The 18,992-nt window shown below is 43.6% G+C and overlaps 1 long non-coding RNA gene across 2 annotated transcripts in view; it reads left to right on the top strand.

Moving 5' to 3' along the window:
- The window catches only part of LOC136573485 (uncharacterized), a 44,292-nt gene that overhangs the window by 21,226 nt on the left and 4,074 nt on the right, over positions 1-18,992 (top strand). The window contains exon 4 of one of the 2 annotated variants that reach the window (XR_010785891.1): positions 14,646-14,900. This is a non-coding gene — a long non-coding RNA (uncharacterized lncRNA). Of the gene's footprint in view, positions 1-14,645; positions 15,461-18,992 lie in introns of those variants that run through there. The other variant, XR_010785890.1, reaches the window with a different exon arrangement.

Genomic DNA, 18,992 nt, shown 5'->3' with positions numbered 1-18,992 from the left:
AGTATACTCGTTCATTTCTATTCAAAACGTATCGCATGAATCATTTTCATACCTCATGTCTTGAAATGCTGTTTATAGCTGTTTTAATGTAATGTAATGTTTTTAGCATAACAAATCCCCTTTTATATTATTGTTTGCTTCCATAGACTCTCTTGGTGCTGCTGTTAATTTCTGCTGTTGTAGGCAAGCTCTGGACAGAATCAATCTCCTCCCCCTTCTGGCAGTTGATAACATAGTCCCTTCTTTCCCGCAGGAAACTTCTCAGCTATAGTAAAGAAGAAAAACGCCAGCTCAACAAGGAGGATAAACGCCCAAATGTGAATATTAAATATAATTTGTGCACGGACTGATCTGGGACAAGGCAGGGAGACATCCAAATATGCAAACAAGTCCAGCAGCAGAAACCGTGACAAATATAAATGCAGGCATTTTATTAATGCATTTAAAAAGATGTGCAAAAAGATTTTCACATGATGGAGATAGGACTGTTTAGGCGTTTTGGACACTTAATCATAACATGAACCTAGATAATAGACCAAGTCCATATAAGACGTACTACCAATCACATGATCCAAAGGAACCAATCATTTTAAAATATAAGAAATTATTTTTGTATATCTTTTAAATGTATTAATAAAATGCCTGCTTTTATATTTTTCACATTTTCTGCTGCTGGACTTGTTTGTATTTTTGCGGGCTTCTCAGCTATGCTGCTGCTGCAGAGGCTCTCTTCCGTCCTCAACAAGCCGCTGCTCAGCAGAGGGCAGACCTGGGGCAGTGACTGAGCAGGCGTACCCACCAGCATCACATTGCCATACACTTTCAACGTCATGGGGGACATTTATTAAAAATCTTATACCAGCATTCTGGTATAAAAAACCTGCAAATTGTTGTGCAAGTCCCATTTCACACGACCGGATTTCAATTGCAAAATCCGTGATTGTCTCCCTCATGGACGATCTGTGGCATTCTGCACCAATTCAAACCAATAGAGCATCTGCATGTCCGCTCACACAAGCAGACAGCGACTGCAATTTTCTGCTCGCAGCATGCTCTGTTTTTGCACGGATTCCATGCAGATGGCTTCCATTGAAGCCCTTCCGCCATGCGCAGTACAGATTATGAAGAAAGAAGGCAGGTACGCAGGGTCGCGTCCTCTGACCAGGATCAGAGCCGGATTCCGCTGCGGGCTACGCTGCATGCGGAATCCAGCTCTGACGTGTGCAGGCGGGCCATAGGCTGGTCTCAACAATTTTGTAAAAAAGTGGGTGGGGCTTGTCAGGAGGATCATGGGTGCCATAAACCAAAAAACTTACGAATAATTTACACCAGAAACTTCTTCTTTCTGTGCCAGCCCTGGCACTTTTTCCAAACATGGGGGGAGCTTATTAGGAGGGGGCATGGCCACAGCAGACTGGGAGATTTATGTATAATTTACTAAATTATACCAGAAATGTACACCACGTTGGACCTAGTGCATATTTCAACGTAGGCACACAGAAGTATGAAGATATGCCTAATACATGAAGAGCCTGTGAGCCTCGTCATGGTAGTAAGTACATTGTGCATTAGGGGAGATTATACTAAAGCCAATGTTGAAGATGCCAGTCTTAGTAAATTTCCCTGCAGTGTTGCCATAACCGAATTTTTTACTAGACCTTTTTTTTGCCATGATGATGATATAATGATTGATATAATGAATATGATATGTAACGGGGGGACAACCCAGAAGGGGTTCCCGGACAGATAATGTCTTTGCTTATCCATTGGATAAACCATAAAAACCTGGTTGGTGACGTCCAACTATTGGGACACTTACAGATCTTCAGAATGTCGTGGCTGGTGGTGATTAGGCAGCACATGCATTCTCATGATCAGTAGATCATGTCCCAGAGGTTTCTTTCACACTCATCAGAAGTAGCACATATCACACATCTGGCATCAGGACTAGACGAAAAATATCAGTTTTTCACCAATAAATTTGATAGTTGTTCAGATTTAAGCATTTTGCTTCTTGTAGAATTTCCATAAGCACCCCCTTTGGTAGGACTTTTTGGTTTCTGTGCGCCCCTGGCCACACAACATCTTCCAGTGCAGTAGGGCTGTGTACATGTTTGTCTCTATTGACAGTGTAAGCAGCACATTTATAGCAGCATTAAACGCTCTGCATGTTCCCCCCGTCCCAGTGGGTGCAGATCTGCGGCAGGCGAGGACAGAAACACTTCTATTTGCAATCTGTTCGCTGGAGGGCTGCTGGAAAACTTTCTGTCAGCTTTTAGTTATAACATATGAACATCTGAGGGTTACCGCCTGCTTCAGATCGCTCCGCGTCTTGTGGTGAGAGAGCTGTGTTTTACACAATCTTTGTGTGTTTGATAAGAGATCAGGAGAAAGGAAGCATACATTTCACACTGAATACTGACACTCTTTCTTCTGCAGCCTGCCTGCACTCCCTATCACAGGAATCATTAGGCACGTTTATTACATTCACAAGATTTTACCCCATCGACGTATTTACTTATAAAATAGCGCAGGCGTGCATGACTAAATATCAAGATGACAGGGTTGCTTCCGCGGATTAATATTTTCCTTGCAAAGGCAGATGAGGTTTTGTTTTATTTCACAAAAGCAGCTACATTTCCCTAGGCTGCATTGACCGCTGTATGGTACATGCAGTTTGCACTTGGTGCAACTTGGAACTGTTAGAGTCTGCTGCCTTACACAAGCTTAACGAGACTGACACCATTTTCCTGGACCCCTCTCTGAGAGCAGCATAAGGTTGTGCTGGTCACACTGATTACAGTGATGTCTGCTGTGTGGATCTGTGCAGTACTTTTTGAGAAACTTGCGTTTTATCAGTAGCAGCAATTACATAGAGGGCTACTTAAAGTAGTCCTGGATATTCATGAGCTGCAGGCTAGCCACATCCACCCGTCCAACAGGCATTGATTGACTGCTGTCTGCTTATTACTGTGCATAGAGAGAGAGCTGCCAATCATTGGCTGGAGGACGGGTTGGGGGTAGCTAGTCTGCAGCTCATAAATATGCAGGACTAGTTCTGTGTGGCTAATCGGAGCTGTTACCCTTTTAAATGACACTGTCAATTCATCGATGTTCGGGGGTCCCGTGTGGCCCCCCACGATGAGATCGCAGGAAGCCGTGTGGGTGTCATGGCAGCCGGGGGCCTTCTGAAAGGCCCTAGGGCTGTCATGGCAGAATGCCTAGCAAGCCATTCCCGCGGGGTGGCTTGATAGACTGCCGGCCTGATAGCAGTGTGATGTAATGCTATGGCATTACATCATTCTGCAGGAGCGATCAAAGTATCGCAAGTTGTTGTCCCCTGTGGGGACTTAAAAAAAATAAAAATAAGAACAATAAAGTTTTACTAATTCTAAAAAAAAGTAATAAGTTAAAAAGAAAACGCTTTTGCCACAATTGTAATAAAGGAATCTAAATAATAAACCAAAAATACATATTTGGTATCGCTGCATCCGTAAAAGTCTGATCTATCAAAGTAATACATTATTTACCCCACATGATTAATGTCGTCAGAAAAAAAAGAACGCCAGAAATGCGCTTTTTTTGGTCATCCTGTCCCCAGGAAAAATGCAATAAAAAGCGATCAAAAAGTCGTATGTATTCCAAAATGGTACCAACGCAAACTACAAGACGTTCCGCAAACAATTAACCCTTGCACAACTATGTTGACGGAAAAATAAAAAAAATAAAAAAAGGAGTACAGCATAAAAAAAAAAAACTGTATAAGTTTGGTATCGTAGTAATCGTATTGACCCATAGAATAAAGTTATCGTGTCATTTTCATTACAGTTTGTGCTTTGTAGAAACAAGACGCACCAAAAGATGGCAGAATTTCATTTTTTCCCATTTCTCTCCACTTTCAATTTTTTAAAAGTTTTCCAGTACATTATATGGTACATGAAATAGCACCATTGAAAAATACAACTGGTCCTGCAAAAAACAAGCCCTCATGCAGCAATGTCAATGGATAGTTATAAACCGTTAGCAAGAACAATGTTATGATGAGAATTTATGCCCTTCTTGGTTCTGATGATGTAGATGTACAGAGGGATAGAAACGTCGAACTTCTGCCAAGCGGTTAATATCAGCAGAATACAGGGCCATCCTTACTAAATCTGCCTTGATTGCATTGACAGTGAAAGGGTATGTTCACATGGGTTGTAAATTTTCCACATGCAGTATCCACAGTATTTAGGCCGGCATAATTGCGTATGTAGTACACAGATAATCGAATCCATTGATTTAGGTTTCACAGAAAAAACATAGCGCATGCTCTATTTTTATTGCATATTTGCGCACCAAGGGTCCCCATAGCAGTCAATATAGGGTACGCAAGGAGATGCGTGAAACTGCATAATTTTCCTGGAAAAAGAACACATCTGGAACTACTTAGCCATTTCAACCAGTGTGTGCGGGTTTGGCTTCTGTGTGTTAACTGCAGATTTGGTGTTTATATTTTTAGGGCTTATACAGATGGGCGTGTTTTTATCCCATTTTGCAACTGTGAAAATCACAGCCGCATAACAGAACGAAACCACTGATTTCAATGGTTTTGTTTCCACTCTCGGGAAACATAGGAAATAGATTGGACTTGCCCTATCTTTCTTGCACATAGTTTTTCTACAGGAGAGAAAGATATGTCAGGACTAGTGATGAACGAGCATACTCGCTAAGGGCAATTGCTCGAGCGAGCATTGCCCTTAGCGAGTACCTGCCTGCTCGAGAGAAAAGGTTTGGGTGCCGGCGGTGGGCAGGGAGCGGTGGGGGAGAGCGAGGAGGAACGGAGGGGAGCTCTCTCTCTCCCTCTCTCCCCCCTGCTCACTGCCGCAATTCACCGCTCCCCCGCGCCGTCACCCTAACCTTTTGTCTCGAGTGGGCAGGTATTCGTTAAGGGCAATGATTGCTCGAGCAATTGCCCTTAGCGAGTATACTCGCTCATCTCTAGTCAGGACCTCTCTTTCTGCTTTTTTTTTTCAAACTCGCATGCAGTAGTGTGATGTTTGATTACAAAAAAAAAACTGGTTCATGCACTAATACGCTCGCCGCTACAGAGTGTATTAGCGCATAACCCTGTGTTTTTGCCCGTACTGTGGAAAATCCAGGGAGAATATAGACCATTCCCTATCAATTTCAGTTAAACATGTCATTATTTTTACACAGGTTTTGTGCAGACTGTTTCCACAGCATGTGGATATTTTCTAAATCTCATCCACTTTACTGCTACAGCTACTGTAAATTCCGCAGCAAATCTGCCCCATGTAGTAATGGTGATCCCCTATATTGGTGGCCCCAGTAGTAATAGCGTCCCCTATATTTGCCCCAGTAGTAATAGCGTCCTTTATATTGGTCGCACCAGTAGAAAAAGTGACCCTTATTGTGGCCCCAGTAGTAATAGGCTCCCCCCATTGCGGACCCAGTAGTAATAGCACCCCCTGTATTGGTCTTAGTAGTAATAGCGACCCTTATATTGGCCCCAGTAGTAATAGTGACCCCCATTGCTGCCCCAGTAGTATTTGGGTCCCTCATTGCCGCTATGCTCTTCAGATGCAGGGAGAGGTTTGGCATTTCAGATTACAATAGGAGTGATTGGGATGGCCGTGGGCCCCCTTGAAGTCTTTGGGGCCAGGGCAGTCGCCTCCATAGCCCCTATTATAATCGGTCCCGGCTCTACTAACCCCTGTAGCTGTGCCCTGACAGCCTGTACTAAGGAAATCAGCATGCAGGACCTGTTGTTGGCATAGCAACATGGATCACATGACCGGGGCCAGCTTATGTGATTTGTGTTGCTATGCCAACCGCAGGTCCTGCATGCTGATTTCCTCGGTACACACTATCCAGACCCCACTACAGTATAGCGGGGACCTAGATCCTCCATCGGAGCCCCCGAGAAGCTCTTGTGGAGCCCACTTTGGGAAACCCTGCTTAAGAGGATTTACAGAGGACTGCAATGCTGCTAAAGTAGTTAGCCTACAAATGTTAGAGTCCTCTCTTATGAATGTGCGGTGAGTGCTGCTCCCTCCAGGAAAGGCTTTAACTCTCTCACTGCCTGACAGATCCTGGTCTGCAGCTTAGAGACCGGATTGCATCAGAGACTGCCTCATTCATTATATTTGCAGTGAGACAAATGTGTGCAGTTTCTTGTTACCTCGGCACCCGTTGTGCTGCTGAATGTTCCGTTGCAGTGGTTTCTTCAAGAAAGTGGCCCGGGCTACTTCAGAGATTTTTTATTTACTATCTACTTTGTCACCAGTTTGTAATAAAAGTTCGTTCAGTATTAAGACATGGAACCGACGTGCCTTTTCTCCCCCATGACCTGTGAACAGCATGCTAGATGTCTCACAGTGCACCTCAACCACAGCTCCAGGAGAGATGGACTCAGCCCAGCCTGTCCTCTGCCCGCTGTTACAGTTGAATTCAAGAAACTCATCCACGTTGCAGAAAAAACCCTTCATTTTAAATTGACCTGCACTGCAGGTTTTAATTCACAGCATGCTAATTTATGCTGCAGTTTTTCATTGTGAATTTCACTTTTTCAAAGGAGGGGGTAAAGTCCGTTGCAAATCAGCAACAAAATCTATGGAAAATACGCATATTACACATTTGGCTTTTGCTGTGGATTCGTTACTGACTTTGCTGTAGAATTTTGGCAAAATCTGTGACGAATATTCCACTGAGAACAGTGTACTCTGTGTGGGCATAGACTGTATTTATAAGGGGCATTTTTGATGCGGTAAAACCGCGTTGAAAACCATATCAGCAAAGCCATAGTTGCTGCAAAACTGCTGCAAAAACGCAGTTTTAGGCCTCGGTCAGACAGCCTTGGTCGTGCGATTTGCGCATGCGCATGCGATCTGCGCATATATAGAACCATTGCTTCGCAATGGCATCGGAGACATGGCCGCCTTTTATATGCGGATGTCCGATAAATTATAGGACACGAGGAATCGCAGATCGCGCCTATCTGCGATTCCTTCTGTTCTATTATATGCGCTCAATGGGGCCGGCGGCAGCAGCGCCGACCCCATTAAGAACATATACTATAAAGATCATTCTCCTCTGCCACAGCTGGAACAGCTGTGGCAGAGAAGAACGATGTTAGCCCACTGAATTCAATGGAGCCGGCAATACAGCTGGCTCCATTGAAAGCAATAGGCTGCCGGCGAGCACGGGATAAATTTTCGGGAAGGGCTTAAAAATATAAGCCCTTCCCTGAAAATCATCCTAAAATGTGTAAAAATAGAAAAAAAAAATATTTATACTCACCTTGTCCCTGCAGCCGGAGTTCAGCCGCGGCCGGCCGGCAGTTCTCCTGAACTGCTCTGTGTAGTATTCAGCAGCCGGGGATTTAAAATCCCCGCCTGCTGAATGGGCTGCCTCTGATTGGTCAATCAGGGGCAGCTCTCAGCTGTCATTCAATAGCTGAGAGCTGCCCCTGATCGGTCCTTGCGCTGAGCCAATCAGAGGCAGCACTCACTCACCCATTCATGAATTCAGAGCTGCCTCTGATTGGTGAGGGCTGTGACCAATCAGAGACAGCCCATTCAGCAGGCGGGGATTTTAAATCCCCGCCTGCTGAATACTACACAGAGCAGTTCAGGAGAACTGCCGGCCGGCCGCGGCTGAACTCCAGCTGCAGGGACAAGGTGAGTATATATATATTTTTTATTTTTACACAGTTTAGGATGATTTTCAGGGAAGGGCTTATATTTTTAAGCCCTTCCCGAAAATTCACCCCACGCTCACCGGCAGCCCATTGCTTTCAATGGAGCCGGCTGTATTGCCGGCTCCATTGAATTCAATGGGCGAACATCATTCTTCTCTGCCACAGCTATTACAGCTGTGGCAGAGGAGAATGATCTTTGTAGTATATGTTCTCAATGGGGTCGGCGCTGCTGACGCCAGCCCCATTGAGCGCATATATTAAAACACAAGGAATCGCAGATAGGCGCGACTTGCGATTCCTCGTGTCTGCCCGTTTCGCTGAAAAAGCTGCTAGCTGCAGATTTTTCTGCGATTTTTTTTTGGCCCCGGTCATGCGATTTGCAGATGCGCATCCGTCATGCGATCCGCAAATAGCGGCAAAAAACGGTCGTCTGACCGAGGCCTAACTGATATAATTTTTGGTCTGATTTTTACAGCATCAAAAACACCCCATATGAATCCAGTAATACTGTTACTCATCCACACACACACATGGACAGGGGATACATGTACACACAAAAATACATAATTACACCACCTATGGTGTGCCCAACTTCTGTCCTAACACTGACCTAGCTGGCTCCTATCCTATAGCCATTGAAACTCTTTGCACCAGTGGGGCCAGGACATATGCAGTGGTAGCAGAGAGGACGTCATCATGCTGCCCAAGTCTTTGTTCCTGGTCACAGTCGTCGTCTGTGGATTAAAGAAGGAAGTGCCTTGTGACAGGAGCACCAGACTGTGATTGGTGAAGCAGCAGACTCACTACTACTCTACCACGCAATACTGCTTGCTCTTACTGAATAGCAGTTGCAGGGAATGGGAGGAGAATTGGTTTGGTGCTGTCTCCCACCCTCCAGTATTGGTGATATCTGTGGCACAGTGAACCTCTCCCCTCCCACTCTACTAATGGGAGTCGTAGGTCTGTGCGGTATAATAAACGGAAAAAAAAATATTCTAAATGCTCCTGGAGCCATTACTGCACAAGTTGACGCCATAGGCATTGGACCTCCAGTGCTTACTGGCAAATACATCTGTAACCTTAAACATTGTTTAAACTGAAGACTGCTGAGCTTTTGTCCAAACTCATATATGCTGTAGATGTATTGTAAAATATTTCAAGACATTGGCAAAAAAGAAGACACTTAAGTTAAGCCTGTTCCAAATGCTGCAGGTGCCAGCTATCTTGCACAGTTGACACCCAGAAACAGAAGCTACTATTGGGGATAATTTTGATCCCATGAATTGTAACCCCTTAGATGCTCCTGCAATATTGATCATGGCATCTAATTGGTTGGACAAAGGGAGGGGGCTTTCTTTGCCACCTGATCTGCCCCCCATTTAATGATCGTGTGGTACTGAACAGTTGTCATGGCAGCCGAAAGAAGGCCTCTACGCGTGCCATAATAGTGTACCCATTACACCCTAGATGCAATAGGGCACAATACACTGCAATACAGAAGTATTGTAGTATATTGTACAAACGGTCAACAGATCGCATTTTCAAGTCTCAATAGGAGACTAGAAATGTAAAAACAGAATAATCAAACTCGCAAAAATACATAGAAAAAATATATAAATGTCCAACCCCCGTCTTTTTCCCATTTTCAAGGCAAAAAAGCTATCAAAAATTAACAATAAATGTAGCTAGTATCACTGTATTTGATAACGGTTGAACTAATAAAATATAGATATTTATTCCTCACAGTAAATACCATACAAAGAGTTTGCTTACCCAATCTCCGCAAAAAAGTACAAAATGATCAAAAAGTTATATAGGTTTTTTTCTTGATGATTTTTTACACTTTTTCTAAAGAAATGCATTTTTTGTTTATCACTGCATTCAAAAACCCCTAACATTTTTCTTTTTTGTCAACGTTTCTGTACATTTTTTCCTTTTTCGTGGGAAAAGTTGTACTTCTTAATACTACCATTTGTTGATCCATGAGATGTTTTGATCACTTTCTATTCCATTTTTTGTAGGGTGAGGTAGGTAAAATTAGCTATTTTTGCCATTTTTTTATATTTTTTTTCATGATATGCAATCAGGACATTTGACTATAAACTGAAGGCGTGCCTCTGAGGGTGGCCTCACATGGCTTAAAGCGCATATACACTCACTATTACGAGGCATATATGCGCTATGTGGGGCTCATGATCACTGGCTATTGTGTGCCGATCGGCACATTTTACTGTACATTATTGCACTGCCAGGACCTGTTCACATTGGCGCAATACCAACAGCGCCATGTTTGAGTAGGCAGGTCAGCTGACCTAGTAGGTCCAGTTGACATTGCTTAGCCCTGCAAAATCATGCACTTACATGTACGATTTTGTGTAGACGGACACCCAAAAATAAAGCATGTTGCATGTTTTTCCCTATGCTCAAAATGTATGGGAAACAAAAAACATTTGTGAGGGAACCCACTAAAGTAAGTAGGTTCTATATGCTGCGCATTGTGGGTACAGATTGTGCGGCCACAAATGTGATTGCGTGGAGCCACGTTGAGGGTTTAGTGTAGTGATTTCCTACATGGGACTGTGGCATAACAGGCACATACAGCAGATCTTTCAATCATATGGCAGTTCAGCCTATATTAACAGACACAATAAACAATGGGATCACTGCATCCAAGTCCAGTGCATTATATTATACCAGCATTCATTAGTTGAGGACCCCTTAAAGTACTTTTTAGCAAATGTAATCACATTTTTTAAAAAAAATCCTTGCATAGTTTTAAAATTCCTAATTTAAGAGTTTTCTATTACCATATAATTGCAAGGTTGAGACAAAATGTGCAAGTGAGATTATTTGAAAAATGTATTACAATTAGATTCACTTAATAGAATGAAGATTAATAGAAAATCTGCTGAAGAATTGATCTAAACCCAAGGACATGATGTGATAAAGGCTTTTTTAGGTAAACTTCTAATTTCATGTCTTTTGGAACTATAGTAAAATGTGTGAATATATTTCTTTCGTATGTTAAAATGGCCCTAATATATGTACTTAATGCAACAACAGCAACTATAAACATATGAGCATAGTCCATAACCAAGACACTGGGTTAAACTGAGCAATCCAACTACAAACGTTGCAGGTAAGTATTGGCTACTATTAGATGGTTGATTACCACACTTATCAATATTATGAAGAATTCCAGGGACACTTTTGATTAGAAAAGGACATTTGTATGGCATGTGGCCTGCTAAATTCCTGCTCCTTGGGCTATACCTTTAACAACCCCCTTCTCCTAATACATGGGCCACAGCTTGAAACATTACCATTTAAAAAATAAATAAATTGAAATACAGTGTACAAATAATCCTATATACAGTGTAAATAAAATATGAATTGTCTATTGCAGCAATAAACAATTTTTATTGAAACATAAATATTATGTGCATTATGCAGTATGTTACCCTGTTTCCCTGAAAATAAGACATACCCTGAAAATAAGACGTAGCTGGATTTTTCTGGATTTTTGGTATGTATCACTCCATAGGAGGGTCTGAGTACTTGAATGTTGCATCACAACATTACATATGAGTAGCTTCTTAAAGTGACATCGAGCAAGCATTTACTGTAATTCAAGATATATAAGTTTATAATGTAGGCATAACACATGAGTCTGTAGCAACTCAATTCTCAATAGTTCTGATCTATATACATCCATCGCTCTAGCTCTAGTTTCAGGTACTCTCATTCAGACTGACAGCTGCTGGGATTCCGTACTCAGCCTTCCTCTGCCTAAGTCCTGTGGAAGCTGGTTAGCTGCACACACTCATCACACACCATACATTTCCCATGCAAGGGCTTAGGAAATTCCTGACTGCATTCAATGCACAATAAATGTACGTCTGTGACTTAATCATTTAGGCCACACTTCGCGGAACCAAACATCAGAAGACCATCAGTAAGTGAGCAGAAGCCTTGTCTCGTATATTGCTGTTTGTGGCTTTATCACTCTGTCACATATAACTCAAAATATGCAATGCTGCTCACTATCAGTCTTTGCTTTCGTTATACACCAAGTGCCTGCAGTGCCGTAACAACCGTAATGAAAATTTAATAACTATTCAAGACCCTGTGCTATAGATGGCATTATATTTAACACTATACGGAAGAATTAACCCTTTCAGGTAGACCCAAAAGGTCCAACACCCCCACCATGGCCAGGGATTTTGTGCATATCAGAGCTGTGGGAAAAGTGCACTCACAACTGCTACTGGTAAGAACCTTTCCTCTCCATAGCACTCAGTCCAAAGAACAAACTCCTGATCTGATGGTCTGACAGGCTTGGTTTCTTGCAGAGGACAATGTCCTTTCTCAAAAGAGCAGGTCTGAAAAGAGAAGTTCATGTATCAGCCCTTCTGCAGCTTTGCAAGTCCTCACAACTTTTAGCTCACAGCATCGGTTTCATAAGACAGGGACCATTTCACAGGATATTTCCCCAGCAGTCTCAATAACTGTTATTCACACAGGCCACTTATTTTTTCAGAATGGAACACTGTTGGTTGCCATACATTCCAATTTTAAGCTATGTTACAACACTTGTGGGCTAGATAAGACTGCTTCCCGGCCTGCGCCGTGCTATGAGGTGACAGCGAGCCCTGTCACTTTAACTTGTTGGCTAGATAGGACTCTGGTCTGATCTGCTCTTTTTCTGCTGCATCACAGCCCATAGCACAACTATCAGCTGATGAGCCCTCCATAAAGTGTGAGAATGAAACACATAGGAACTTTTATTTGGTCTTTTTACAGGGTCATTGCAGGGTCTGTTGATAGGAATAAATTGCAGGATCATCCTTTTCAGGACGGTAGCTCCTTTTTTAAAAAATCTAGGGTGTACACAGACAGGGAGATATAGAGATAGACAACTGGTCACTTCTATTTTGCCTGTCTGGATGCTGGATATTTTTAATCCGACATGATATGCAAGTAGAAAAATTCCAAAATTCTGGCCTGGATTCATCTAATAGCCTGGACATTTGTGAGAGCGGCTAGATCTAGTAAGAATGTTATAATTATCAAGTTCCCTGACATTATTACATAGATCGTAGATATTTAACCCCTTAGTGACGGCCATATAGTGTTTTTACGTCCTGCTGTTGCAGGACGTGTATGGAGGGAGATAGCGCCGCTATCTCTCTTCATACAGCGCGGGCGTCAGCTGTTTATTACAGCTGACACCCGCGGCTATTAGCCCTTTAAATGCCGCTGTCAATTCTGACAGCGGCATTTAAATCCCCCCAACATCGGTAACGGTGAGATCGGGGGAGCCGTGCAGGTGTCATGGCAGCCGGGTGTCTTCTGAAAGGCCCCAGGGCTGCCTTAGCAGACTGCCTATCAAGCCATCCCCGTGGGGTGGCTTGATAGACTGCCTGTCAAAAAGCAGTATGACGTAATGCTATAGCATTACGTCATACTGCAGGAGCGGTCAAAGCATCACTGGTTGGTAATAGGACTAAAAGAAAGTATAAACATAAGAACAAAAACGTTTTACTGATTATTAAAAAAAAAGTAATAAAAGTTAAAAAAAAAACCTTTTGCCATATTTGCAACAAAAAAATCAAAATAAACCAAAAATCCATGTTTGGTATTGCTGCGGCCGTAAAAGTCTGATCTATCAAAGTAATGTATTATTTACCCCACACAATGAACGTGGTCCGAAAAAAAAAAATGACGCCAGAAATGCGCTTTTTTGGTCTGAAAAAAATGTAATAAAAAGTGATCAAAAATTTAATTGTATGCAGAAATAGTACCAACAGAAATGACAGGACATACCGCACAAAAAGAGCCCTCACATAACTATGTTGACAGAAAAATAAAAAAGTTATTGTGCGCAGAAAATGGACACAGAAAATAATTTTTAAAAATTAAATATCTAAAAGAAAATTCAAGTAGTACAGCAAAAAAAAAAAAAAAACTATATAAGTTTGGTATGGTATCGCAGTAATCATACTGACCCATAGAATAAAGTTATCAGGTCATTTTTGTTGCAGTTTGTGCGCCGTAGAAACAGGATGCACCGAAAGATGGTGGAATGTCGTTCTTTTTTCCGATAACTCTCTGCTTAGAATTTTTAAAAAGTTTTGCAGTACATTATATGGTAGAATAAATAGTACCATCGAAAAATACAACTCATCCAGCAAAAAACCTAATACAGCGACATTGATGGATAAATAAAGGAGCTACGATTTTTTTAAAGGGAGGAGAAAAAAACGAAAAAGGAAAAAAGCGAAAAAGCTCCATCACTAAGGGGCTAAATCATATACACTATATAGACAAAAGTAGTTGGACACTGCAGAAAATCCGCAAATATGCAAATACTGAGTTTGCTGAACGGTATGCTGGGAAGGGCATGGGTAAAACAAAAAGCTGCACATTTTGTTATAACTATTCATTCATCCGATGGAGCACTTGTGGGATGAACTGGAGCGACGGGTACACTGCCATCCATGCCCATCCTCACAACAATCTCTTCTCACAGCCTTGTGCGAGGAATGGTGAGCTTTTCCTGCCCATACTTACAGAGAACTTGTGGAAAGTACGTCTCAACGTGTTGCCGCTGTAATACAAGCAAAAGGAGGGCCGACACGTTACTAAATAGAGTAATAAAGCACTTGTTCTGAAAAACATGCAGTGTCCAAATACTTTTGTAATAACCACTTGGAATTTCATTTTCTGGACTGGTATTTTTATTATTGGGTTTGTGGTTTTATTGAACTAGGGAGGTACCAATAATTGAATTATTTGTGAACAATGGTTATGTTTTCATTATGCCAATTATCACGCATTTTTTGTTGTTACTTCATATAGATTTATGTATAATCCCTTAGTGGTTGGACTATTGCACAAAATAAACCCTTATACCTCTTGTGTCACCCCTATTTCCCCATAGATTGTAAACTTTCGTGAGCAGGGCCCTCACTCCTTGTTGCACCTTTCACAACCACGAACTAGAGAACTCAGATGGAACCGCAGAACTGCGAAACAGACTTCATACTCGCAGCCAGGTGAACTCAGACAGAATCTCAGAACTGGGAACTGGACTCCATACTCATGAACAGGCATAAACCAACGACTGAAAAGCACTCAAAGCACTCACCTGCATACCTGCACATATAGCCAGATGGAAAACTATAGGATGTACAAGGTATTAGTTTGTATTTTGGCCAAGATACATAAGCCTGCGAGCCCACTTCAAAGGTCCTCGTTGTCTCATGGGTCCCTACTCTAACAAGACAACCAACCCCAGGAAACCTGCCTGCTTGCAGGGCAACCATCCTGACAGGGACGACTCCGTGCTGGAACCTACAAATGATCACCAGCAGGACACAGTTCACACTACACGTACCAAAAATGGCACAGACATGCAGGAATATGACATTGATCAAATCAAAACACACAGCAAACATGCCCACTCAAACCTCATGTCCAGCCACCTGCACAGACACACAGGAACATGACACTGTTCACACTGAACACAGAGCAAACAGGGAAAAGCCAGCAGCCACCAACAGAGGAGCTGCTATATATGAGCAGCAGACCTGGGGGAATGGCTGGCTGGAGCAATCCACACCCAGCCAGCTCAATCAACCTCAACCATATAGAATAACAGATCCTAGCAGAATGCTATAACACTTCTATTGGTAAAACTCCATATTTGTTTATTATTTTACGTGATGCCTTATTTTGTGTATGTTCCCTCTGACTTGTAAAGTGCTGCAGTATATGTAGGCGCTATATTAATAATGATGATGATGATTATTCTTTATGGAGAACTGCTGGTTACTTTATTTCTCCTCTTGGGATAACTAAATGATCTGTCTGAAATATTGGGAATTCTATGTATTACTATTCTTATAAAGGTAAGGTGCCTCTCTATAGAAAACCTACAATAAAAATGTTACTCGCACTAAGGCAGGTAAGATTAAGATAAAAAATGGTACTTAGATTAGTGCGGGTGTATTTGTTAAGAATAGAGATGAGCGAGCACCAAAATGCTCGGGTGCTCGTCACTCGATGCTCGAGGGTTCGTTTTGAGTAACAAACCCTATTGAAGTCAATGGGCGACTCGAGCATTTTTGTATATCGCCGATGCTCGCTAAGGTTTTCATTTGTGAAAATCTGGGAAATTCAAGAAAGTGATGGGAATGACACAGAAACGGATAGGGCAGGCGAGGGGCTACATGTTGGGCTGCATCTCAAGCTCCCAGGTCCCACTATTAAGCCACAATAGCGGCAAGAGTGGCCCCCCCCTCCCAACAATTTTTACTTCTGAAAAACCCTCATTAGCAAGGCATGCCTTAGCTAAGCACCACACTACCTCCAACAAAGCACAATCACTGCCTGCATGACACTCTGCTGCCACTTCTCCTGGGTTACATTCTGCCCAACCCCCCCGCACGACCCAGTGTCCACAGCACACACCAAAGTGTCCCTGCGCAGCCTTCAGCTGCCCTCATGCCACACGCTGACCTCATAGCCACACCACCCTCATGTCTATTTATAAGTGCGTCTGCCATGAGAAGGAACCGGAGGCACACACTGCAGAGGGTTGGCAGGGCCAGGCAGCGACCCTCTTTAAAAGGGGCGGGGCGATAGCCCACAATGCTGTACAGAAGCAATGAGAACTCCAATCCTGTGCCACCTCCGTCAGGAGCTGCAAACATGGGCATAGCAATGGGGAATTCATGTGCCACACAGTATTCATTCTGTCAAGGTGTTGCATAGCTCAATCCACACTGCAAGGGGAAAGCCGTCTGCGCTCTGCCCCCTACCCAAGTCAGTCAGTGCCTTTGTGCCAGACAGGTCAAACACCGCAATGGGAACTACGTTTGCACCAACAGCATAGGTGGGTCCTAGGAAACCCAAGACATGAACCAAAAATTGATCTGAGCGGCCAAACATGGCAGACTTGCACCGCGCCCACGGCATAGGCCTCGGCCCACAGATTCAGCAATCCTAGGCTGGAAGCGGACTTTCACTGCACCCAGAACATAGGCCTCTGCACAAACCCTCAGCAATCGCGTGCCTCCAGCAGACTCCAATGCTAGCGTAGCTGTGCACGTCTCATTAGCGCTGTATTGCTCCTGTAGTTTGTCCCAATACAGTGCCCCGGATAGTAGAGCTAACGTCAGATTAAATACAGGTGGGCTTCGGCCCACACTGCATGCCCCAGTCAGACTGGGGTTCTTTATAAGTAGACACAGGCAGGTACAACTCCGTGTGGACCGACAGCATTGGTGGGTCCCAGAAGCCACCGGCGTTACATAAATAAATCCCATTGCATTGCCCAACACAGCTGAGGTAACGTCAGATTAAATGCAGGTGGGCTTCGGCCCACACTGCATGCCCAAGTCTGACTGGGGTTTTTAATACATAGACACTGGCAGGTACAAATCCCTAATGTGAAGTCCCTGTGGACCCACAGCATGGGTGGCTCCCTGGAACCCACCGGCGGAACATAAACGTATCCAATTGCATTGCCCTGCTCAGCAGAGCTAACGTCAGATACAATACAGGTGGGCTTCGGCCCACAGTACATGCCCCATTCAGACTAGTAATATGTACCTTAACAGTGACCGCGTTGGTGGGAATGTGGTCGCGACTGCGGACCTAGTAGCGCGGATTTATTTAGTTGGTTTTCAGAATGTGGCCAGGATTAAGTGGGCCGTGGCGGGGGAATGATGGGGGGGCTCTCTTGTTGTGTCGTTAAAGGTGAAATTCTTGGACTGCCACCAGACGGAACAATGCAAAGGTATTTGCCAAGAATGTTTTCATTGTTGGAGGAGGAGGGGGATGTTTTTGAGGCACTACGTGTCCTCTCCACGTGTCCGTGGTTATATGCACCTTAACAGTTACTGCGTTGGTGGGAAATGGCCTCGCCGCCATCATGTCTTTGGGAAGCCTCCGTTTCCACACCCCAGTGACGTAGCATTTGCAGCGGTATAGGCAGAGCCCAGAATTAGTAACATTTCAGCGGTAGTATTAGGGACAGGCCCCAGTAACATATCACTAGCAGCAGTATAGGGGGAGCACAGTATTAGTTCCATTTCAGTAGTAGTTGCAGTCTAGACAGGCCCAGTAACATATCACTAGCAGCAGTATAGGGGGAGCACGTCCTCTAGGCCTACCCCTACCCCTCAGCATGGAGTATTACGAGTAGAGCAGAAACAGAACGCTGTAATTAAATGTGCAGCTTATTGGCCTGTGGTTGGAGGCTGACTTTGCTTACAGAGCGCATAGCAGAGCCAGGAAACAATTATGCGCAAGCCTGTAGTGAGACCTAGGTGCGTATGACTGAGCTAGTGGAATTCACAGCGCAGAACAAGTCAAGTGGCCAAAGGCCAGTGGTAGGCCTTAAGTATTTTGCTTCAATTTTTTAAAATGGTGAGGTGAGAAACCAGACAGATACCGTATGCAGCGTATATATGTATACTGTTTCCCTCTGGCGGGATGACGGCGATCATGTAACGGACACAGCAGAGCCAGGAAACTATTATGCGCAAGCCTGCTGTAAAACTTAGATGGATAATAAGTGAGCGACTACTACCCCCAGCAGACACGCAGTACACTGAAGACGGTCACAAGCAGCCCAAAGATTTTTTTTTCCAATTTTTTTGAAAAAGCCCACTGCCTATATAGCCAGTATACTTCTTTCCCTGTACCACTGTCCCTGCCTCACCAGTACTGCCCCTATACTCAGTAAAATGACTGCAGACTGAGGACGCTATGGTCTGCACGCCCGATATACAAAAAAAAAAAAAGTGCAACACTGCAAAAACCAGCCTCAACAGTACTGCACACGGTCAGATGTGGCCCTAAGAAGAACCGTTGGGGTTCTTGAAGATGAATATAACAGCCTAACACTCTCCCTATAGCAGCTACAGCAAGACAGCACTTTCCCTATTGTCTCTCAGCGTGCATCTGTGGCGAGCCGCAGCCGGCCCCAGTTTAGATACTTGGGTGTCATTTGATCTCCCCAGCCACTCACTGCAGGGGGGTGGGATAGGGCTGGAACTTCACAGGAGGAAGTTGTAATGCCTTCCCTGTGTTTCTATTGGCCAGAAAACGGCACAAAATTTTCTGGGAAGAAAGTGAAAGTGACTCGAACACCGCGTGGTGTTCGTCTCAAGTAACGAGCATCTCGAGTACCCTAATACTCGAACGAGTATCAAGCTCGGACGAGTACGCTCGCTCATCTCTAGTTAAGAAGTATGATACTTTTATATTCAGTTTTATA

This window comes from Eleutherodactylus coqui, chromosome 1, assembly GCF_035609145.1.
Source record: "Eleutherodactylus coqui strain aEleCoq1 chromosome 1, aEleCoq1.hap1, whole genome shotgun sequence".
In the NCBI taxonomy this organism is placed as follows: Eukaryota; Metazoa; Chordata; class Amphibia; order Anura; family Eleutherodactylidae; genus Eleutherodactylus; species Eleutherodactylus coqui.
The sequence above is the reverse complement of the archived record's forward strand: the minus strand, read 5'-3'. Positions and strand labels throughout refer to the sequence as shown.